The 18,381-nt window shown below is 37.1% G+C and overlaps 1 long non-coding RNA gene across 1 annotated transcript in view; it reads right to left on the bottom strand.

Moving 5' to 3' along the window:
• The window catches only part of LOC140531510 (uncharacterized), a 68,586-nt gene extending 57,233 nt beyond the window's left edge, over positions 1-11,353 (bottom strand). The window contains exon 1 of the long non-coding RNA XR_011976349.1: positions 11,246-11,353. This is a non-coding gene — a long non-coding RNA (uncharacterized lncRNA). The remainder of the gene's footprint in view (positions 1-11,245) is intronic.
• Positions 11,354-18,381: the final 7,028 nt, after the last annotated feature.

Here is an 18,381-nt window from a genome sequence, read left to right as displayed (position 1 = left end):
TTTGTTTGAGACATGAGGGCAAGAAAATAGTACCTAGATCCAATATTTTAAAAGAGAGCACTAAAGTGATGGGTGAAAGACAAAAACTCGAAGGAATCAGCACTTTACTTTTCTTGGAAACTTTATTTCAGAGCTACAGGTGCCTACCAGGAGGTAACTACCTCCTGAAAGATCAACTAATAGGTACTACTATGTGGATTGGTCTGATACTGTACAGTGTAAGTGAGGAATGTGGGGAAATATTTTATTCTTTTGTTGGAAAGCCCAATTTGATATAGATAACTATATTTTTTAAAGTATATTTTACTTAGTTGTACATACATCATGTATTTTGAAAATAATGTCTCCATCTGACTGAAGTACTTACTATATTTTAACTTGTATTATATTTAATTGCATTCAGGTATGATCTAGTCCCTATAGATCTACCATTTCCCCAGTAAGATTGCAGGAAAAAAATGTTCTTAAATATTGCTTGTTATGATCTCTTTTGACAATATTGTGAAGCTTATGTTTTTGGAATGTATTCAGAATATTTTTTTAATGGATAAAAAATTAGCATATAGGATTACAAAAGAAACCAGTTATATTAAAATGCATTTATCAAAATATATTTTTGTTTTAAAGTCCATGAAACCCATGCAAAGAACTCCTCTTTTAAGGTATTTGAGAGCACAGGTCATAACTGCAATTAAATTTAGAGAGAAGTAGAAATATTACGGTATTGTAAAAACAGGATTGGACTTGAACCCAGAAGACATGAGTTTTAGTCTCAGTCTTAGTCACAACGATGATGATGACAGTCATAAAAAACGAATGATAATTAGCATTTACAAATCTCTTTGAAATGTGCAAAGCAGTTCACATATATTATCTCATGTGATGCTAACAACAACTTTGTGAATTAAGTGCTACTCTTACTCCCATTTTAGAGAGGGGGAAACTGAGGTTGAGAGAGTTACATGACTTACCCAGCATGATTTACCTAGTAAGTGTCTGAACTCAGACCTTCATGACTCCAAGGTTAGCATTCTATCCACTCTCTGTATTGCTAGATTTCTATGGTCATTTCCTATTATGTATGGTATAACCAATGTATTCCACTGATCCACCACTCTGTCTCTTAGCCAGTACCAGATTGATGATATATACATATACATACATACAATTCCCTTCATATTCTTGACCTTTGGTTCTTCCAGATGAATGTTTAATGTTTTTTCTAGCAATATAAAATAATTTTTGGTAATTTGATTGGTATGGCACTGAATAAGGAAATTAATTTCAGTACAATGGTTATTTTTTACTTTATGGGCTCAGCCTATCCATTAGTAATTAATATTTTTCCAGTTATTTAGATCTGGCTTTATTTGTGTGAAAAATGTCTTATAATTGTGTTTGTACAGTTTGTGGATTTGTTTTGGCAGATAGACTCTGAATAATTTTATGTCATCTACAGTTGTTTTCAATGAAATTTCTCTACATCTTGCTATTGGATGTTAGACTTGGGCTTTCTTACCATCAGTTTGGTAGTTCGATATGGATAAGAGATGGAGAGAAGGTGAAGGAATATTTCAAATCCAATCAGAAGCATTTTAAACCTTTTATAAAAGGAAAATGGAGAGAGGAAGTTACCTATGAATAGCCATCAAGTTAGATATTAACGAGTGTACCTATAATAAAGAAATATGAACATTTGAGATATCCTAAACTTTTCATGAGAAAAAAAGAAATCTAACAAAGAAACTAGTGAAGAAACTCATAAACTCAAATTATTGTATACAAATACTCAAAGTTTAGGCAATAAACAAAAGGAAGTAGAATTAATGGTCAAATTAACAAATTTGACTTCATAGATATCACTGAGATTTATTTATCAGGATGAAACTTGGGACTAATAACATAGCTTTGGGTATTGTATACCAAAGGATGAACATAGGTATAAGAAATATATTGACGTGAGGGAGTTCAGGGGCAACCATGGTGAAGATAAAGTAAAGATCAAATGGAGTATAATCAGAAGGGATTTTACAGTCATCAGATCAGCTGGACAGAAAAAAGAAAGAAGAAACAGACATGTGAGGAATTAAAAGCACAGTTTGTAAATGAGGAACAAAGTGAAAATATAGTAGTGATGAAGTTTGTCACATATCCACATATCTGCTCAGTTCTAAAGGGCTGAGAGTCCCTCTGTCCTCTGTGATCATCAAAACACATCTGCAATACTTTGTCCAGATCTTTATGGTCCAGTTTAATGAGGACATTGTTAAGCTATAGCTCTTCAACAGGAGATACTAAGATTTAGAGCATTAAGAGTAGGATCATTGGAATGGGAGTCCTTAAGTCCATTTCGTATGAAGATCAGTTGATGGACCTGGATATATTTAATCTGGTGAAGCAAGACTCAGGGGGACAGGATAGCTGTCTTCAGTTATTGGAAGGGTTGGCAAACATAACACAGATTAGACTAGAGGTGTCAAACATGTGACCAGTGGGCAGCATTAGAGCTAAACCAGATTTAAATGGAACTGAAAACATACAATAAAATAAGAATATGATAGAACATGGATAATGTAAATGTGCAGCTTTCTAAGTCAGTAAGCTGTCTGCAGGAGTCCTTGTGCAGTTTAGTATCCAAATTTCTATCTGAGTTTGACATTACTGGATTAGATTTCTGTTGGGTTTCAGATGACAGAATTTTCAGCCATGGGTAGATATTGTGAAGAGTTGTGTGTCAGGTGGAAAAAAATAAAATAAATAAAAAAAACACTTTCTAAAAATTAAACCCTCCCAAAAAAGTGGTATGGGATACCACAGAATAATTATAGTAATGACAATAAAATAGGTAATATTTATAAAGCACTTACCATGCTCCAAGTATTATGCGCTAAGTACTTTTACAATTATTATCTCATTTGATCTTCTCAACAACCCTAGGAAGTTGATGCTATTATTATCATGATTATACAGATAAGGAAACTGAGGCAGAAAGGGATGATGTGACTTATTTGCCCAGATTGTCAGCATCTGAAGTCAGATTTGAACTCAGGTCTTCCTGATTCCAGGTCCAGTGCTCTATTCATGGCACCATAGATAATTATGGTTTTTCCTCTGATTTGAGGTATCAATCTGATGGCAGATGACATTACTGAGAAAGTTAAAGGACAAATGAGTCAAGGTCCTTTCCAACTCAAATTCTGTGATGGTGTGAATGAATGAATAATATGCAAAAAGATACACACAGGTCTTGCCTACATGGAGCTCATAGACTAGTAGAAGAATCTGCCATGTAGGTAAATAACTACAAGGTAAAATAAAATGAGTTTCTAGAAGTACCCAGGACTTTGTGATATCTGTGGGGGAAAGGGTATTTACTTAAGAGAGGACATCAAAGAAAGCTTCCTGAAGGAAGGCAAATTCGAATTGTGCTTAGTCATCACAAAGGTGTGAGAAGGACATTCTTCATGTAATTAACAATGTGGGCAGCACCACAGAGGATTAAAAATGCAGGGAATATTTAGAGATGCCAAGTAATTAAATTTACTTGGCAAATAGAAATGGTGGAGAAGAATAACATAAGATTAGGCTCTTTTGGCAAAGCAATGACCAAAGGGCATCAAATAAACATGGAATTTAATAACATTTTCTGAACAAATGAACATTTTCATTGATAACTTGGATAAAGGCATGAAGGATATACTCATTAAATGTACACATGACACATAGTTGGAAGAGAATAATCAAAAAACTTGAAGCCAGAGTCAGCATCCATAAAGAATTTCAATGCCCTAGAATCTTGGGATGAAACAAATAAGATGAAATCCAGTAAGAATACATGTAAAGTCTTGAATCTGGGTACCAAAATATCAACTCATAAGGAAAAAATGGGGGAGCTTTGAATAGATAGCAGTTGTTCTGAAACAGTTCTGAGACTTTTTAGTCTCAGTATGAGTCATCAGTGTGATATGACAAACAAAATAATTTGAATGCAAACATGCTGCCTTAGGAGAGATCTAACTTTTATGAATAGTGAGGTCATAGACCCACTATACCCTTCCTGAGTTTGACGTCATCTGAAACATGGTGGTACCAGTTCTGGGCATCACAATTTAAGAAGAACTTTGATGACCTATAGAGTATTTCCAAAGGAAGGAAACCAGGAAGGAGATTAGATATATTTAGCTGGAAGACAAGAAGAGTTTAAGTTTTAGAAGCTCTGACATGTAGAAGAGGAATTTGCTCCATTTGATTCCAGATCAAAGAACCAAAAACAGTGAGTAGAAGTTGCAGAGTCCAACTTAGGTCCAATAACAGTAAAAATTTCCTAATCATTAGAACTATCCTGAATTAGAATGGGATGGGATGTTCTGAATGGTGGTTAAGTTACCCATTTTTGGAGATCTTGTAAGTAGAGTAATTATGTTATATTAAGGATGACTTTTGTGTCTATGTGGGACTACATGGTGAATAAACTTCTTTCTCACCCTCAAATTCTGTGGTGGTTCTCAATGCATGTACAGATTTATTAATGACTATTAATAGATAGCTATGCTATCTGACATACTATAATACTCCCACATAATCAATGGCAGTAATTTCAAAGCGATTTGACCTTAAGACTTCAGTGGGTTTCAATTAAATTCAAAATGCTGTTCTGGAGGCTGTGAAAATAGGAAATATCCCTGGGATAAAATAGAGTGAGGAAATGGGGGAGGGGGTAAAATACATAAAACTAAACATATTTCTAACACAATAAGATATGCAAATATATTTTTGTTACATCCATATTGTAGTGATGATGGTAGGTAAGAGATAAGAAAACAGGTTGATGTGTTAAAACTACACTAAAGTTGTTTTTTTTAAATTACTTTTCATGCATTTTCTTATTTAGTACTGTTTGGCCTGTCTCTTTTGATTTTCCTCCTTTGCTTCTTCCTCCTTTCCCAGACCACCCAGAACCTATGTGAAAAGAGTAGAGGGCAGAAGTCCCAACACTACTGGGAAGATATTCTTTTCTCCCTGCCTTCCCCCATAACTCCTTCCCTAGCCCAGGCCAACAAAAACCTAGCTGTTCAATTACTCATATGTCTTGAATAAAAAATAAAACATAAAGCATATTTCCTCCATTGAGGTAGAGGACACTAGACCTTATCTTCTGCCTTACCACTACCTTCCAAGTTCTTCCAGGGTATACCGTTGGCCATATTATCTTGCATAACCCCAGCATAATCATTTGGCACTTGGCATAATGCTTGGTACATAGTGCTTAAATGCTTCATTCATTCAGTTTTCATTCTCACAGCAACCTCTTTAGTTGGTGCAAGATAGATACTACTAGAAGTATGTCTGCTTCCATTGCACAGATTGAGAAACTGAGACCAAGAGAGCAGTTTGCCCACAGTGATATCTTTGTTCTTTCTTGACTATAAGTCCGTCACTAATTCCACTACACCATGTTGACTCTACTATTTTAGTGGAGAAATCAATAACTAATAGAGACATTTTATCATAGAATTTCTATTCCTATCATATAGACCCCATGGTTCCCTAGAGCAGAGTTTTGGAAATGTTAGTCTATTGCAATTACTTTGTAGAGAATAACTTTGATTTTTAACCACTATATGTTAATTCCACATTTAAATTAGCAACTTAGCCGGCTAAGTTCAGATCAATGCATAATTAGTTTGCTTTCAGAACGTGGATGTTCTCCAATTTCTTTCTGAACATTTCAACAAAAATTTCCTGTGGGGTCTAAATGGAAAAATACTGGAGTTTCAACATGCTGTTTTCCCTCACTATACGGGCAATAACGATGAATTTCTAAAGTACTTAAATATAGCCCTTTGGATATAGGAAAACATGTTGCGATAATTGAGGGGTTTCAAATGGGCAGCCAGATGAAGAAAATGGTTTTTGAAGACCCTTTCAATAAAAAATAAATACATTTATTCAGGTGACAAAACAAAAAAGCATAAAAAATAAGAAAGGCATGATATTGGGTGGGATAAAACTAGACATTTCCTAGAAATATGAGCCATACTATCTATCCAGAGTACGTGAAAAATTGGATTAGTAAGATGTTCACACAGCTCTTCAATGTGTACTAAATCAGCATTCTGAGCACAATATTAAATGTTTCCAATAACCGGAGGAGAAAAATACCAATAAAAACGATATATGAATAGCCTACCACTCTATTGTATAGAACACCAGGCCAGGGCAATTTATTTTATGTCCATGGTATATATTCTTAGGCCATCAAAATCTGAAATGAAACCCAGGATAAACTATAAATCTGGACCAGATTACCTTCCAGTGACATATCCCATTGCCAATTAAAAGATAAAGCATCAATATCCCTTTCAGTTAACTAGTCCAGAGTTGGAGAATTAAAATTCAACCTTGGCCATAGCAATATTTCTCCCCTAGAAAGAGGGAAAAGCTACATAGAACAATGCAGAATGACATGTTAGAGAAGTCATATCTTACTCATCTTTTTAGGTGTCAGGGTTGATCTTTGCACTTCAGAAATTTAGAAGTGGTTAGGGCTCTAGTACAATGGCTTATTAAGGTTTAATTTTTAATACAGTTTTGTTTTTAAAGTCTGTATCTCCCTGTCATGCCAAGGCTGGAAGTACCTCAGTGGTGATCCCTACTAGTATTCGGATGCAGTCTCCTCCATTTCTGACCTGAGTGAGTTGACTCCTCCTTAGGGAAGCTGATGGCCCATTACTACCAAGGGCTTACCACAGATGCCAGACTTACTCTCTTGCTCTAAGCTCTTGCTTAGAACTCAACAGCTTCAGCTTCCCCAGTAGATAGGACCAATATATTTGGTTTTTCATTGGGTGAGTACTCAGTTTTCTATCTTTAATAATAAGGTTTGGGGGGGAGTCTGTGAATTTTTTAGTCATATCAGCAGTTGCTCAGTCATTCAGTTGTATTTGACTCCACATGACCCTGTGGACATTGTCCATGGGGTTTTCTTGGCAAAGACGCTGGATTGGTTTGCCATTTCCTTCTCCAGGGTGTTCCCATATTGTAGAATAGAAATTAGAACAAACAGGGGTTAAGTGACTTGCCCAAAGTCAGAGCTGATAAGTGTCTGGGGCTAGATTTGAAATCAGATTTTCCTAGGTCCAGACCCAGTGATTTATCCACTGCACCACCTAGGTTACCCAATATCAGTAGGATCAAGGTTCTGATCTTTTCACAGATTGTCCCTTGAGCCTAGAATTCTCTCCTTACCTCTACTTCTTGGATTTCCTAGGTTTCTCCCTTAGCTCGGGTGCCATTTTCTTATGCATGGCCTTCCCTCAGCCTTATGTTTTGTTCTCTAGCCCTCTTGAAATTATTTAAACATATACATGTACGTAAATATATGTGTGTATATCTGTTTATATCTATCTGTCTTTCTAATATGTTTCATAGTCCTCTCTTAGAATGTGTTTCTTAAAAGAGGTAGATTAAAATTTTGTCTGTATATATTTTTTTGTAAAATAGCTTCTATTTTGCTTTTCTTTCAACATGCAAATATTTGTTTTCTCTTGCACACATCATTTGTATATTTCTACTGTCTAGCAGGGCACCTGCTACATAATAGCTTATTTAATAAATATTTGTTAAATTGAACAGAATTTTTCCTTGTTTCTAAAGATATTAAGTTACATCACTAACCATTAGTTGAACACCCAACATGTGCCAGATATTGTGCTAAGGACAAAATCACTGTGATGAATACAAAAATTAAGGATGATAATAAAATGAGCTCCTCAGGTCTGACTTGTAAAGTGTTTTGGTTTATTTTGGAAACTATCATTTAGCCCTGAGTGTAACATTATTGTGGAATTCAGCAAAGCAGAATAGCAACTTTCACTGTATAAAGAAAGGGTAACAGAGGTGTGAAAAATGAAAGTTCATAAAACGTTCAGTGATTTCCCCTTATGACTTGGACTACACAAAGGTGCTGCTTAACTTTCTTTTCCAAATCAGGAACTTGTAAGCTTGAGGTACCACTTTTCTTTTCTGTTGTTATATATCACCATGTAGAATAATTGTAGTCTATAAATATATAATAAGGTAAGCTACAATAAGAGAATGGAGCCCACAGTGACTCAACTGCTCCCTTTAAATTTGAGTGCCCATTATCCACTCAGACTATAATTCAAATCCTCTGGCTTTGCCATCATCAAAATGTTCTCCATGATCCTCTGCCTGACAATCGTATCAAAGGGCCATATTTTACAAACAGCTAGAGGAGATAAAATCATGATCTTTTCCAGCAATATAGATACCACCTTATTTGGATCTAATATATGAATACACAGAAATGTAGGCTATTTTACAGATGGGAAACAAAAACAACCAAAATAGGTCAGTCCTATTTTCTAAGCATATCTCATGATTTCTCACATCTGTATCTTCCATTAGTCACGCTCTCCTTATTTCTTGCAATTGCAGTCCTATCTTTCCACCCCCTCCCCTTGGCAGTTATTTATCCCATGGAAATGCTAGCTATCTTTCATGACTCACCTCAAATGGCATCTCCTTTATGCAAGCATTTCAGAATTCTCCAAAACTATATGTGATTAGTCCTTTTAATGAACTCCCATTGCACTGAGTTTGTCTGTCCTTTGTGGATATTACCATATTCTGACTTTTGTGATAGCTACATGTGCATGTTTTCTCCTGTGCTAGATTTATTTATATATTTACATTTATATCTTTATATGCCATTTGTCATTTATATCATATATTGTTATATCTTTTCAGTCTTTATAAATGAATGAAATGAAATAAATGAAAAAATAAAACCTATTAAGTGCTTAGTTTCTGCCATGCATTGTATGAGGTATGGGGAATGCAGATATAAACAATCAGAGCAGTCCTTCCCCTTAAAGAAATTACATTCTGTTAAGGGGAAAAGGAAACATATACAGGGGAGCAATAACTAACGAGGTGCATTTTGGACAAGAAATCAGAGTAAATTGTGAATCGAATCAAACCACAGCAGTCATTATTTTTTGTTGCATTCCACCCCACCCCAGCACCATGGACAGTGCCCCACATGTATGATATGTAACATAACTTTTTTATTAAATGAATGAGTGACTATTGTGAATTAATACATGAAAGGAAGGGTACTAATTTCCAGCACAGCAAAGTAGGAAGTAAGATGTTTTCCCATAAGCCAAACACAAAATCTAAGGTGGAATGAATCAAAGCTTGTCCTATGTGGTATATAGGTTACTCTTTCATGATTGTGTGATTCTTGTTTATTATGAAGTTTATGGAAGCTCAGTGGCTAAATTGGAATATAGTGATGTAATATCTTTGAGTCAACCTTGGATCCCCAGGTCAAAGTTTAGATAATTTCCTTTTTGTCCTAGGAGATTATATGCAGTACATTAGTCTATCCGGGCTAACTTCAGCCAGTATGTTTCAGGGTTTTAAGGGAACTATTATGTATTGAAATATCATGTATTCACTTGATGTGTAGAACTCCAGAATATGATGATTTTCTTAATGCCTGGAAGGCTGAGAAGACAGGCTTGTGAAAATGATGGTGTGATCATCTTGGCTCTGTTATTTCACTGTGATATTTCCTTTCTGAACAGGAATATTGTCACCTGGTTGGTACTTAGCCTGGCTTTGGTACTTTGTGAATAATGTAGAACTCTGCTATATGAGTCTTTCAGAAGTATCTAGAAATTTATCAAAAAATAAATAAAGTTATGAAAATTTTTTCATGGTAAGCCTATGATATAACTTTAGTCTTCCATCTTAGGCGATAGTTTAGATATTGTTATAATCATGTCCTTCCTCCACCAAATCCTGGAGCATCTCTGAGCTATTTCAATCAGATGCAAGCATAAAGAACTTCATTCTGAATTTGTGACTATAACCTTCTAATATAAGTAACTAGGATAAATCACTTTTTAGACTTGTTATCTCCTTACTCCTTAGTTTCCATGTATAAGATATTATATAGCATCAAATGTTTTCTAAAATCTAAAATTAGATGGAGATAATATATATCCTCTACAGAGGAGATGTGATAGAGATGGAAAGTAGTAAAAGGTTCAACTTTTGATTGGACCAGCCTGAGTAAACCCATAGGATTGAAGTTGTTTTAAGATGGAGATTTGGATAGGAAGATAGTAATCATTTTCTTAATCATCATAGTTAAGATAATTAATTAATTAGGAATCTTAATACTCTAAAATATATGGGCAATGACAAATCTAAAAAGTTATGACTTTCTAGAAGTACAACATCCAAATCTAGGTTCTTGACACAAGCCTGCTCCATTGGAAAATCCAAAACTCCTTCTTTGTTCAGATTAGATTTTGAAATGAATGAATCCCCACTTAAGGAATTTCAACAACATAGCCCTACTGTTGCTGTGCCCAATATGAGATCAAAGTTCAAGTAAAGTTTGGAAAAAGAAAACCAAACCTCTCACTTGGAACAACAGGTATGTTGTATAAACATATTGACTTTTCAATGACTAAATAAATTATTTTCTGGTCATGTTAACAAAAGAATAATATTCTTTTAGATTCTAATCCATATTCAATTGGACTGCCTTGACCCCAGATAACTTTGTTAATTTGCATAGTTTTATGGCTTAGACTCAGGAGATTGAAAAGTAAACAGGAACTTCAAGTACCTTGGCACACTGTGTTTCATCTCCACCCACTCCTTTGCTTTCTGTCCCCCATTTCAAGGCAATGACCAGAGCCTAGTCACCTTAATATTTTACTGCATTTGATGTATTAAACCAAAATACAGAAAACTCTATGTTTTGGACCAACTAGGACAATACATCTTACAGTATTACCTAGATAATAATTAAAGAGAAGAACCAAAGGGTGATAATGGGAGCATATTAAGAAAATAACATTTTCTCTAGGCTAAATCCCATTTTAGACTTTTCCTATTAGTTAAGTGGGTAGGACAAAAGCTAAAACCATTCTTAAGGAAATGGCAAGTGCATTATCTGCCCACTCACCTAACTAAAGTTCTTGGCCAACTTCAATCACCTAAGGAAGGTTTCCTCTTTTGCATTCTAGGTTATCCCAGAAAGGAAATCCTTCTCAATCCTACATGGGAGTGGTCCAGGAACTAAGTAGTGACTTTTCAGTATTTAACCTCAAATTGTATTTTACCCAAACACTAATAATTTAGCCTTTATTTGTTTCAGTCTCCTTAACTAGAGAATGGAGATAAAAATAGCACCTACCTCCCAAGGTTGTTGTGAGGATCAGATGAGATATTATATGAGTTCTTAGCACAGTGCCTGGCTGCTATATACACACTACTCAGAACAATATTGAAGACAATGATGACAAGAAGTATAGTGCAGCAGTCACACACCACACACACACTTCTTTCCACTCACTTGGACTTGGACTTTGTGTTTGTTTGTTTTTACCTTCTGGATTTGTTTTTGTAGGTGCTTTGGTAAGGATAGGGTATTTCCTATTTCTGTGTATGTGTGTGGAAGGAAGGGAGAGAGGGAGAGGGAAAGGGGGAAAGAAAGATAGAGACAGACCGAGAGAGACAGAGAGACAGAGAGACAGAGACAGAGTGACAGAGAAAGAGACAGAGAGACAGAGGCAGAGAGACAGAGAGAGAGAGAGAGCGCCCAAAATTCTGTGCTAATTGAAATGGAAACTGATTGATGGCAGTACTAGACAGTTGCAAAAAAAAAAAATAGCTATAATCCAGTCACCTCTCCCCCAACTGTTTTTTGTGAAAAGAACTGGCATTTTGGTTCACTAGAATGGCTGTTCATTATTCATAGTCTGGGAGCAGTGAAAGTATTTGTTGTAAAGGATAATTTGTTTAATAGAATTCACAAATTCACTGTCACCAGAACAACAAACCAATTTTACCCCCACCCCCCACCCTCCAGGAGAAGGGAATATCTTTGTTATACAAATTTTTCTTGTTGGATATTTTTTTTTTATTTAACTTTTAACATTTATTTTCACAAAATTTTGGGTTACAAATTTTCTCCCCTTTTATCCCCTCCCCCCCCAAACCCAAGCATTCTAATTGCCGCTGTGACCAATCTGCTCTCTCTTCTATCCTCCCTCTCTGCCCTTGTCTCCGTCTTCTCTTTTGTCCTGTAGGGCCAGATAGCTTTCTTTACCCCTTAACCTGTATTTCTTATTTCTTAGTGGTAAGAACATTACAGTTGATCCTAACACTTTGAGTTCCAACTTCTTTAGCTCCCTCCTTCTCCACCCCTTCCCTTTGGAGGACAAGCAATTCAATATAGGCCAAAGCTGTGTGGTTTTGCAAATGATTTCCATACTAGTTGTGTTGTATAGGACTAACTATATTTCCCTCCATCCTATCCTGTCCCCCATTACTTCTATTCTCTTATGATCCTTTCCCTCCCCATGAGTGTCGACCTCGGATTGCATTCTCCTCCCCATGCCCTCCCCTCTATCCTCCCCCCCACCCTGCTCGTGCCCTTTTCCTCCACTCTCCTGTATTGTGAGATAGGTTTTCCTATCAAAATGAGTGTGCATTTTGTTCTTTCCTTTAGTGGAATGTGATGAGAGTAGATCTCATGTTTTTCTCTCGCCTCCCCTCTTTATCCCTCCACTAATAAGTCTTTTGCTTGCCTCTTTTATGAGAGATAATTTGCCCCATTCAATTTCTCCCTTTCTCCTCCCAATATTTCTCTCTCACTGCTTGATTTCATTTTTTTTTAAGATATGATCCCATCCTCTTCAATTCACTCTGTGCACTCTGTCTCTATGTATGAATGTGTGTGTGCATGTGTGTGTGTGTACTCCCACCCAGTACCCAGATACCGAAAAGTTTCAAGAGTTACAAATATTGTCTTTCCCTGTAGGAATGTAAACAGTTCAACTTTAGTAAGTCCCTTATGACTTCTCTTTACTGTTCACCTTTTCATGCTTCTCTTCATTCTTGTGTTTGAAAGTCAAATTTTCTTTTCAGCTCTGGTCTTTTCATCAAGAAAACCTGAAAATCCTCCATTTCATTGAAAGACCATTTTTTCTCTTGAAGTATTATACTCAGTTTTGCTGGGTAGGTGATTCTTGGTTTTAGTCCTAGTTCCTTTGACTTCTGGAATATCCTATTCCATTCCCTTCGATCCCTTAATGTAGAGGGTGCTAGATCTTGTGTTATCCTGATTGTATTTCCACAATACTTGAATTGTTTCTTTCTAGCTGCTTGCAATATTTTCTCTTTCACCTGGGAGTTCTGGAATTTGGCCACAATGTTCCTAGGATTTTCTCTTTTTGGATCTCTTTCAGACGGTGTTCTGTGGATTCCTTGAATATTTATTTTGCCCTCTGGTTCTAGAATCTCAGGGCAGTTTTCCTTGATAATTTCATGGAAGATGATGTCTAGGCTCTTCTTTTGATCATGGTTCTCAGGTAGTCCCAGAATTTTTACATTGTCTCTCCTGAATCTATTTTCCAGGTCAGTTGTTTTTCCAATAAGATATTTCACATTATCTTCCATTTTTCCAATCTTCTCGCTATGTTCTATGATATCTGTCTTTCTCATAAAGTCCTTAGCGTCCATCTGTGCCATTCTAGTTTTGAAAGAACTATTTTCTTCAGTGAGCTTTTGAATCTCCTTTTCCATTTGGCTAATTCTGCTTTTGAAAGCATTCTTCTCCTCATGGGCTTTTTGAACCTCTTTTGCCAATTGAGTTAGGCTAGTTTTCAAGGTGTTAATTTCTTCAACATTTTTTTGGTTCTCCTTTAGCAGGGAGCTGATCTGCTTTTCATGCTTCTCTTTCATCCCTCTCATTTCTCTTCCCAGTTTTTCCTCCACCTCTCTAACTTGATTTTCAAAATTCTTTTTGAGCTCTTCCATAGCCTGAGCCCATTGGGTGGACTGGGACACAGAATCTTTGATTTCTATGTCATTGTCTGATGGTAAGCATTGTTCTTCCTCATCAGAAAGGAAGGGAGGAAATGTCTGTTCTCCAAGAAAGTAGCCATCAATAGTTTTATTTCTTTTCCCTTTTCTGGGCATTCTTTCCAGCCAGTGACTTGACCTCTGAATATTCTCCTCACACCCACCTCACGTCCTGGTCCTCCCAGCCAGCGTTTGGGGACTGGGATTCAAATGCTGCTTCCCGCCTTAGGGCTTTTGGCGGGGGCAGGGCTGCTATTCAGTGTGAGAATTAAGTTCAGGTGGTCAGATTGGGGCAGGGCCACCTCTCAGGCTCAGTTCCCTCAGGGGGTTTATGTACAGACCTTCCACAATGGATCTAGGCTCCCGCCCACTTGGGGAGCCCCTGTCTGCAACCGCCTCTCAGCTTCTATCTCCCGGGGGGGCCCGAGCCATGGGGGCACCCCACTCCCCTCTTGACCCGCCAAAGAGACTCTCTCACCGACCCCCGTCACCTGTGGGTGAAGGGACTTGTGCGGCCTCTGGAGATCCCATCCCTGAAACCTGCTCAGATCTGTATCTCTCGGTGCCGCGGCCGCAGCCGCAGCAGGTCTGGGCTGGGCTCCGCGTCTGCAGCGCAACGGACCTTTTGCGAGAGGTTTGCAGGTCCCTCTGTGGGTGGAGGGACCCGCGTGGCCGCTGGAGATCCCGTCCCCAAAGCCCGCTTGGATCTTTTCCTCACGGTGTCGCGGCCGCTGCAGGGCTGCCCCCTGCTCCCAGTCCCGGCACCCAGTCCGCAGCGTGAAGGACCCCCCGCGAGAGGTTTGCAGGTCTCTCTGGAACAGAACTCTCCCTCGCTCCAATATTCCATGGCCTCTGGGTGCAGAATTCACCATGAGTTGCTCCCCTGTAGCCGATCTGTGGGTTGTGAGTTCGGAGCTATGTGTATGTGTGTCTTTCTACTCCGCCATCTTGGCTCCGCCCCTCTTGTTGGAGATTAAGATTAAGGAAGAAACTTTCACCTGCTCTGTCTTTGAGGCCTTGTTTTGGTGGGTATTTTTTTAAACACAATATAATGCCTAGTGTTAAAAATCTGCACCTTTGTAATATTCTGAGCTTTTTCCATTTGCAATATATTCCCATAACAGAAAATGAAACAACTTAAATAGTGAAAGCACCTCTAATTATCTCCTTTCTGCCTAAAGCACATAAATCCAATTTTTCCCCAACAGAAAGAAGCAGTTCACATGGAAAAACAAAACAACCGTTTTGTTTGTTTATTTCTTTGCTCTTACCACTGGGAAAAAATGTTCTTTAGTTCAAAGTTCTAATTCCCCTACTAAAATGTTCTCATTTCTCTTGAAGTTTATTAAGTTGTACAGGCGTATTGCCTTATGTAAACAGCATGAGATATATATTCAGCACCAATAACTAGTAGTAGTTAAACTGTTCATAATAGAGAACCCTTATTCTCACTTAATTCCTTTTATATACATTATCCAAAAGATCATTCCTGAACAAGAAGGAGGTTAATGACAAGAGCTACTACTACAGACTATTCTTCAACGGTTCAGGTTCTTCAGACACCTGGGTATAATACATCTGCATAATTAAATACTGTCATGGAGAGAGATTAAACTAAACCATCTCATCTAGGAGGGGAAAGTATTTTCAAATTTATATTAGAAATTTATTTCTGTGATGGCAGAGGGTGGATGATGAAGCGTATTGCCTACCTACTGACAGGAATAGGGGCCTCAAGACACAGAATGAGACATGTAAGTTTCGACATGGTAAATGTGAGCATCTATTTTCCTGACCTCTTTTTGTCGGTTATGAGAATTGTGGCATTTGTCGGTTGTTTTGGTGAGAAGAAAGAAGCTAGTGATTATAAGGTTAAAAAAAAAAAGATCGTTGAAACCTCTTTTTTAAATTGACTTTTAATCAATCAATCAATTTTTATTAAGCACATTTTATGTGCCAAGCACTTTGTTAGGCACTGGGGATGCAAAAAAGAGGCAAAAGTCAGTCCCTGCCATCAGGGAACTCATTTTCTAACACGAGGAGACAACATGTACAGAAAAAGATTCAAAGTAAACTGTAGTAGGTTAAAAATTAAAAGGGGGAAGGCACAGAATTGCAGAGGTGTTAGAGAAGGCTTCCATAAGAGAACAGAAAAAAGTTCAGAAGGAAGTAGAGAAGCAAGGCAATTTTGAAAGTAACAAGTGGAAATAATGTATACTTACACACATATACACACAATTAACCATTGACTAAGACTTAGGGACACTGTGTGTGTATATGTGTGTGTACACATACATGTAGATCTAGATATAAAGATGTGTTTGTAGATATGTCTATATATGTATGTAAAGCAAGTTGTACGTAAGGGAGTATCAGTGTTTCACATACAAATCTGTTTTTTACATTTTACTTTATATATGGAAATGTTCATTTTTGTTTGCTAGGGTTCACTAAGTTCAGAAGAAAAAGCAAATAAAATCAATCAATTGACATATTTACTCTAGTACTCTTTGTCCTAGAAGGAATATCAAATCTTTCCTGAGTATCATCTTAATGAGTGGAAAAGCTTACTAGCAATTATAATTCATGCATTTGTTCTTTCATTTGTCAAATATGCATTAGGCACCAAGTACAATGCTAAGTACTGAGATACAAGGTGTGTGCATGTCTGTATCTGTGTGTGTGTGTGTGTCTATGCACACACACACATAAACACACATACATAGATATATAGATATACCAGAATCAAGAGAGTTCATATAACTGGGAGTATAGGGGTAGGATTTTTTTGATGGGGTATAGGAGTTGGCACCTAACCTGAATCTGTAAAATAGCTAGGGATTCTAAAAGGAAAGGGTGAGGAGGGAGTAAATTGAAGATGTCAGAGATAGCCAATACCCCTATTCAATGGATTGCTTATCCAGCCACATGTTGTACTCTAGACATCAGATATTTTTTCATCCAGTTTCCTTTTCCTTTGTGGATGACTAGACCAGTTTCTTTTGAGTGACTCCGAATCACTTCAAGGACATCTGCTAGTGTTATAAAGCTCAGGTCACTGTCATTCAGAAATAGGAGCATCTGCAGAGCATCTCCATTTATAAGGAATCCTTCTATTTGAATTGCTACTTCATATTCTCCATAACCATTGAAAACCATTGATGAAATTGCATCTCTCTCTTTTATTTCCTGATTTGTTTTGATTTTCCTTAGGTCAGTTGAATAAGAAGAAGTATAGTGTAGCACAGAGAGAACAATATGAATTCACTTACCACCTCTAAGAGAGTTCTTTGGCTCTGGAGAAACCACTTAAATACTTAGTGTCCCGAGGCTAAGTTGCTCAGGGATTCACCTGTATTGGTAGATGGAGTTTCTTCACCTAAGAGTTCCTTATGAAATCATAGAACCTATTCTATTGAATATAATTATCTTTATGTCCCATGAAATTCTTATCACACCAACTTGTGTGTTATTTATTGTTGTTCAGTCATTTCAATTGTGTCTGACTCTTCATGACCCCATTTGGGGTTTTTTTAACAAAGATACTGAAGTAGTTTGTCATTTCCCTCTCTAACTCATTTTACAGATGCAGAAACTAAGGCAAACAGGGTTAAGTGACTTTCCCAAGCTCACACAACTAGCAAGTGTCTGAGGCTGGCTTTAAATTTAGGTCTTCCTGATTGCATTTCTAGCCCTCTATCTACGCTTCCACCTACTTGCCTAGTAGTGTGCAATAACAGGTAACTAAATACAGGTAACTGAACAGGTAACTATACACAGATTCATCCAACTATGGTTTCAATATCTCTTGCTTTTTAGCTATGTCCTTATTGAAAATCCACTTTGTCTACCTGGGGCTTGGTTTCTATACCTATAAAAAGAGAATAATAATATCCATGTTGTTCAGTCACTTAAGTCATGTCTGACTTTGTGACATTTTGTGACCCCACTCTGAGGTCTTCTTGGCAAAAGTACTGGAGTGGTTGACCATTTCCTTCTCCAGTTCATTTTACAGAATGAGGAAACTGAGGCAAACAGGGTTAAGTGACTTACCCAGTGTCACACATCTAGTAAGTGTCTGAGGCTAGATTTGAACTCAGTAAGATATGTCTTTCTGATTCCAAAGTCAGTGCTGAATTCACTACACCACCTAGCTGCCCAATAATAGCTATACTACCTAAAAGTAGAACAATATAGCGAAAGAATATTACACCTGCTTACATTTAAGACCTGGGCTTGAATCCCAGTTTTAAGACTTGCCAGCTTCGTGACCTTTAGTAAGTGGCTTGGCTTCTCCTCTTTGGGGTTCATTTTTCATATCTGTAAAATTAGTATGACAACAATGCTTGCATTACATTTTTCATGGGTTTATTCTACAGAGAGAACTATGTAAGTTTAAAATGATATATAAACAAGAGCTCTATGTTTCTCTTTACTGAATTATAAATTCCTCAAATCAAAGTT

This window comes from Notamacropus eugenii, chromosome 3 (assembly GCF_028372415.1).
Source record: "Notamacropus eugenii isolate mMacEug1 chromosome 3, mMacEug1.pri_v2, whole genome shotgun sequence".
NCBI classification, from domain to species: domain Eukaryota; kingdom Metazoa; phylum Chordata; class Mammalia; order Diprotodontia; family Macropodidae; genus Notamacropus; species Notamacropus eugenii.
Note: the sequence above shows the minus strand (reverse complement) of the source record. Positions and strands in the feature narration are given on the sequence as shown.